This window comes from Corvus brachyrhynchos, unplaced genomic scaffold (assembly GCF_000691975.1).
Source record: "Corvus brachyrhynchos isolate BGI_N302 unplaced genomic scaffold, ASM69197v1 scaffold544, whole genome shotgun sequence".
Taxonomy (NCBI): domain Eukaryota; kingdom Metazoa; phylum Chordata; class Aves; order Passeriformes; family Corvidae; genus Corvus; species Corvus brachyrhynchos.
Window position 1 is genome coordinate 192,447 of NW_008238325.1, and position 7,258 is coordinate 199,704.

Consider the following 7,258-nt stretch of genomic DNA (forward strand, 5'->3'; position numbering starts at 1 on the left):
TAGAATAACAGAAAAGGCTTTTATTTTTTAAACTGCCATGCTCCCCTTTCTACCCTTAATCTATTTTAAGGCTCATTTCCCTGATAAAATTAATCAGCACCACCAGAGACAATTAGGACATCCTGCTCCCTTGACCACTAATCAATCCCTGCTCTCTCCTGATCCTGTATCAATATTTGTGATGTTTATAGCCCCTCTGGGGCATGGATTGTAAGCACCAAGCTCATTTAGATTAAGTCTCATTATCACTGCTGTTCTCTGGCTCTGTGGATGAAGGTCCACCACACAAGACTCCCCTCATCCCACAGGTTTCTAATGCACTGCTGTGTCTTACTCACATCCCCTCTTTGATTAGATGGAGCAGCTAAATAACATGAGAGTTCCTTTAGCCTTTGTGCCCTGCATCTAGATGAAGAGCAAATCAATAGAAGATGATTAATTACACACTCAGCTATTATAACAACAATAAGATTTTTACTTCTTGTCGCTATCAAAGTGCGGCGCCTGTCGTTTACCTTCTACTCAACCATCCTCCTCCCTCCCCCCAGCACAGAATAATCTATTTTGGTTGGCAAGAAAAGCAGAAGAAACATGCACATCCAGATCATTTAACCATGATTGGCCAAGCCACCTTTTTTTGCATTTTAAAACCAGCGAGTGATTTTTTTTTTTTTCTTTTAGAGCCACGTAACCTCAGTCCCCAGAAACACCCAGCTTTATAGTTTTGTCTACTACATCCAGGAGAGCACCAGCACCACTGCCAGTGACCTGGCCTGCAAGGCCCCAGGCAGCACAAACAAACAGCTTTACAAACTTAAGGACTTGTGTCCCAAGACTCTCTCCCTGAACGTAATTAGAAAACCATATGGGATATCACATAAAGCAGGCTAAGAAACAGTAGGCATGCACTCATCGTTAAGAAAAAGCAGGTAAGGGTCCAAAATCCAGACTAAACTGGGGATGTAAAAGTGTGAAATTAGAGAGGAAAGCCCTGAGGAGCAGCAGCCACCTCTAGGTGTAATTTCACATTAACTACACCCATTGCCATTACCACTCCCCTGCAGAGGAGTGTGTGACACAGGTCACCCCAGTAAATCTGCCAGGTGCACACACCTGAGCTGCTTCTGGCAGGAAGGCACAGAGGGACCTGATGTTAAAATATTAACATAAAGATCATTCCAAGTGTCACACTATTTCATAAGGAGAGAAAGCTCACTCTGGTTTACAGCAAGTGCCACACTGTTTGACAATTAAATGAGTTAGAAGGTAGTGAAATCCTCAGTTTTATTTCAGCAACCAGTATCTAGGAATTGCTCACTGCTTTTTTGGTGGTTGCCAGATTTGAACAGTTTCAAAGCAAAACTTTTTTTTGAAAGCTCACTTTTAAAATAACATGTAATCTGTAACTTCCAGTCAAACTGAAACAAATATGATTGCATCTAATGTATGCAATATGTGTCAGAAAAATCCCTACATGACAATGTTTTACATCTTAAAATATTCCAAGAGTTTTACTCCCCTATAAAAATCATTAGCTTGATACCACTGATACCAATGTCCAGTTTTGGAGGGGTTTTGTTTGGTTTGGGGTTTTTGTTTGTTTGTTTGAACATTAAGAAAACTTGGTTAAGGTAAATATTTTATGAATTTTAGCCACAGAAAAACTAACATTTATGCATTAGTGGATTAGTGTTCAGCAGTGACAAACTAGAAGGGGGAAAAAAATCTCAATTTATTATCTTTTGGATTAGAAACTTATATTGAGGTTCTAAATAATCCACAGTTCCTGGTGTTACTCTACAGAAAGAGATGGACAGGCCTTGACTCACAATTCTAAGATACAAGCAATATAATGATGAAATAAGTTTATGTAATTGCATTTTTCATCATTGATGATTCACTGGTGAGGCAGGGAGAACACCAGCAATTACAAACAGAAGGGCAACCACTGAAGAGTCTCCTGGGGGTAAGGTGTCTAAAAACTCATTTCCTATACAGGGATATTCCAACCTGAAAAGACCAGGCCCAAAATACCCAAGTGTTTTGTAATTTGAGGAGATTTCTTTGTTGAAAAACAGTACAAAGTACCTTATAAAGCCACTTCTCAGGCACATCCTGAGATATTAGGATATATTTTCCATATTGAATTAGCCTGTATACATAACATAGTCTGGGCATGGCATTATCCTCTAATCAAGATTTTGTGCCAAGTTCTGCTCTGACTTACAGAGGGAAGACAGGAAAGAGTTTCTACCAAAAAACACAAAAACAAGTGTCAGCACTCTCACTTAAATAACACTCCCCTTTCCACACACAAAATTCATCCACAGGTCAAAGGCACTGAAATGGAGCTCAGTGTACACATGAAAGCACACATCATCTCACACCAATGGCAGAAATATCAAGTTCCCCTGTGGAACAATTAATGATTAGTTTTAAACCAAGACTAGCCTGCAATCCAAAGCACAAACCAGGACTACGTATGTTCAGAACATAATTTTAAAATGCTTTGATTTCACAGTAATGAAAGGAAATTTCTTCCTCCCCAGAAATAAATTAAAAGCAATAGATTTGAGAGGGAATGTAAGCAATAACAGGCTTGAATTTCAGAGGAAGGAAATCTATTAACTGTGTTCAAAGAGAGAAGGTATTTAATTGGTGAATAACACAAGTCTGCAATATGGGCTGTTAACCCTCTGGGAGCCAAAGCATCGCTTCCATCAAACTTCTGCTAAAAAGTCACCTTGAGACCAGGTCTGCCACCACAGAATCTCATCCCTCCTCACCAAAGAGTTCTTCAAATTTATTAAAAATACTCCACAGTCTGTCATACCTAGATCATGGCATGCCTAGAACTAGAAAGAACAGGCAGTGCTGGATATAAACAACACAGAAGACAAGCTGAAGCAAAACCCAGGCAATTTTCCCAAGAAATACTGCAAACACCCATTTCAAGCACATTAAACTATTGCATCAATAACTAAACTATAGCAACATTCCACAACAGCACAATTATACCTAAAGAAACCTGACAAGTTTTTCCCTCTTGCAGTGTTTTTTTGGAGAGTAATGACAGAAGTCAAATTCCATTAAAAGTGAAGGAGGATCTTTCTTACCTGAAAGGTGCAGATTTAAGGATCATACAGTACATATAAGCTACTGTGATTATGAGCAGCAAATTTCTAAATCTCCTCTGAGATTTAGAACCACTTTTATGACATCTCTGATACAAGTTCAGGAATTTCTAGAACTGGAAAATATTTACAGTTCAAGTTCATCTTTGATAAATACAACAACTTCAGGCTATCACACTTTATGATCCTGTCTTACAGCTATTTCAGAGTTTAGGAGAAAGTCTTGATCTCATTTTTCTCCTGAAGAGCAGGAAAACATCATAAATCAGGAAAAGTACAGTACCACCATGACACTCATTCGTTATCTTTAAGTCTCCTGACAGTGAATACACTGGGGGAGAAAAAGAGAAAAAGAGCGCTTTGCCATCTGTTAAAAGCCTAAATTCAAAATTAATATTCCTCCAGGAGCTGTGAAACAGAAGCTTTAAGTGCAAAGTCTTGAGAAATGGGATTCTGTGCTATAGTGCTGACCAGCAGGAGCTCTATCTGGTGGCAACATCCTGTAGTGCACAGGCTAAAAAAACTATTTTTCTTCAGTGTGATGTTCACATTCACAAAGATGAGAAACATCTCAGTCTTCAACTGCACATTAAAGGACTGGGGGGCATGGAAGGGGAAATGAGGGGATGAAACCACCATAAACTTTTATGCCAAAGCATTTAAACCATGCTTACTACAATCCCATTATCCAAGCCTCAAAGGCTGGAGTAGCTGCTGTTCAGGAGCAGTGAGGGTTTACTGCAACCCTACAGATTCTGAGGGAACAGGAATGGGAAGAATGGCTTGAGGTTTCAGCTGAAAACAACTTGTTAGGTAAAATTCAGTAGCCTAAATCAAAATTTGGCAATGAGTCTCAGTTGCCAGCATCACTTCAAGGTTTAAAGAGAAAGACTTAATACCATTCAATGTACAAATTTACTACAAAAATGTATTAAATTAAGGTACAAATTTAAATACACCAGTGGCAAACTCAGTCTTTATTTTCACCCAAAAAAACCTGTAAATTTTTTTAATTGCAAAGCCTCCAAGTGTAAGAAATTCAAAGAAATGAAGGAGATTCCACTGCATTACTCAGTTCAGCTCAAAAAAGTAAACATACTTTAAGCCCTTATTTAATGCAAGGAATACAGGCTTTCCTCACACCTGCAAATTGACATCACTGGAGGTGAAAATAAAGTATATTGGCTAAACAGCCAATACATTGAGATAATATCTCACCAAGAAATGATTACACAACCTACTTTTCACATCATTTGGACAGCATTATGACAAAATCCCAGGCTCCAAGTTTACGCTGTATCTCCATATACTTTATGGAAGCATTTCTCATGTTACTTTGTTTTCTGCATTGCCTTCCAACATATTCAAATTGACGTGAGATTTGTTCCGCTGTAACAATCACAACTCAGAGGCATCTCCTCATATGGAAATGCTTTGCACAACAGCAGTTAGTTCTTCAAATGTGTTCCATCCAAAAAAAAAGTGGACTTCACCTTTTTTAATCATACCTTAAAAGAAATTGTTATTTATGTCTCTTGAAAATAGTGCCCACAGCCACATCTGTTTGCAGTGGTGCAAAAGCAGTCCTGTGTCATTGCACCCAACAGCTGGTACAGCTGAAGGGCCAAGTTTACTTGAGGGTTGCAAATGCAGATGTGGATGCTAGACTTTGCTTTTGGGAACGTGATTTATCTGTAGGAGCACAGGAAAGCCAATGGTGCCCCATAGAATTGAAGAAGCTGGAAAGCAGTTACTCAGCCAGGAATCCAGCTCTACATCCAGGTGTTCCTTGGAATGTGACCAGATTGCTTATGGATAAAGTGAAAATATGCAGATACAACATGTGAACAGTAAAAAAAAAAGCCCTAAGCAAAACAGTTTTATTGCAAGATTGAGACTGGATCCTCTAAAAGCAAACCAGCCCCTTTAGATGTCATCCCAGATCTGCAAAACCATAGTGACTCAAGGGGCTTAATGATGACAGGAACAAAACCTATCTCCTGACTTTCTCAGAGAAGTCCTCACTCGCCTCACCTGGGAACAGAAAAATCCCTTCTTGAGCCCTGTCCCAGTCCTAACTCTGAAAGGTGATATTTATTGCACAAAGGGGGTTCCCAGCACATACCTCATAACCACCCCTGCCTCCTGCTCTGTCCTACATCACTAACTACGAGCACACATCTGCACTGCTCAAACTCCCAGGGGAATATTTCTCTAGGAGAGGATTTACCACTTCTGACAGCAACACAAATTCTCTTCTCTTAGTTCCTATTTCTGCCCTATCCCACAACTACCCCCAATTTCTGTGAAGGCCAATGCTGAACGTGAACCCAGTGTTAGATAACATCACACTTACATTATCTTACACACCCCAGTTCAGGACTAGAGAGCTCACTACAGTGTTAAAAATGTGCTTTTTATCAAGAGAGATGGTTAATTCTTCATTTAAAGGCCCAAATATGCTCTACAGTGAAAATGGCATGTCTGTTCTCTGGCCATTCCAGAGTTGTCTGAAGTTCTATTAGAGGATCATCAAGGGCTAATTGTATGGAAAAGCAGTTCACAGAAATATCTCAGCACTCTGTAGTCTGTTCTACATTAAATCTCCTCAGGGGGCTTGGAAACAGAACACCAACATCCACACAGATCCCTTGCATTTCTAGCTAGGAGCAAACACTCAAGTTAGCAACAGAACGAAAACAATTATGAAGAATATCCTGTATAGCCTCAGCCACGTAAGATCTCAATCAAAACAACAGCAAAGAACACACTCAGCAAGGTATGTTCCAAAGGATACATTCGCTGTTCTGATTTCATTGACTGCAGATGACCAACGTCAAAAGAACAAACCAGAATTATTAGAAAAAGGTGATACATGAAAAGAACCGCCCGGGATATTTCACTGTTTCTTGGTGAAAGCCAGCAGACTCACTCCTAAAGAGTAGTGACATCTTGCATTTCTACTTACACCGAAGGTAAGCTCCCTAAAGAGCAAAAAAGTTTGGAGGAATACTTATACTTGTCCCAGCTCAGGAAAAACAGTAAGAATGGCAGTAATTTCAGGAATATGACTCTTGGGAAAAGCACTCAAGGCTCTGCCACAGGTCTGGGGGTTTGGGTGGGTGCTCCTGACTGCTGCTGGCTGCTAGCGCATTGCTGCTCCCAGTGACTCCAGCCCAGCAGCAACATCCTCACACAGCATCATTTCCAGAAGGGAATGTGTCCTCTATTCTTTCAGTGACACATCTTTGAAAGGGTACAAGCAAACAAAAATTGTTCAGAGGCAATTCACAGTTAACAGCACCTCCAGCTTCTGAAGTGCAGAATCATAGTTATTACTGATGTCAAATGCAAACACATTAATGTAGGCCAGCACTATTCCTCCACCTGATAGAGTAATTGCTCAGAAAGAGAGCACAAAGCATGCCTGAAAGAAACACAGAGCACTTTTAACAAAGGAAAATGTTTTACCACAGAATGAGCTTAACTTCTCTAAGCACTGTGATGGATACTTCATGCTTCAGCAAAATGGAGTAATAGAAACCACCTTAAAAGCACTTCTGGTAAACACCGTGTAAATATGTATTGCATAGAAAGCCAGTGAGCAGTAGGCTTGGAAATCTCAATTTTCAGACAGAATAAATAACTAAACTGAAAGCAAATACCAGACATTAATTATGAAAGAGTGGGTTGAAGCTGATGAAGATAAAACCCAGGAAGATAAGAGGGGTTAGAAATTACACATACACAGACATCTAAAAAGGCTGTTGTCAGGTTGTTTTGAAAGGGAGAGCAGGGGGACACAACATTCCTTAAAAACACAAGACGAGAAAGGTACACGAGGCAGGAAACCGTTTCCAGAAACATTCAATTTCAACACGCAAAAACTTTAACCACAGATTTCGTGCGCGCGGCCAGCTACTCTCCTTTAGCATCTGAGCAGAAAACTATCTCTGGACACAAGCGTTCCGCTGCATTTACAACCAAAGGCATTCCTTGCTCGTGCCGTGCAGAGCCGCTCAGAGAAACTTCCCCGGCACCCGCAGCACGTGCGGCCGCCAGTTCTTTGTGCGCGCTCCCGGCCGCGGGCGGCCGCTCCCCGCCCTCCCCCCCCCCTGCCCTTT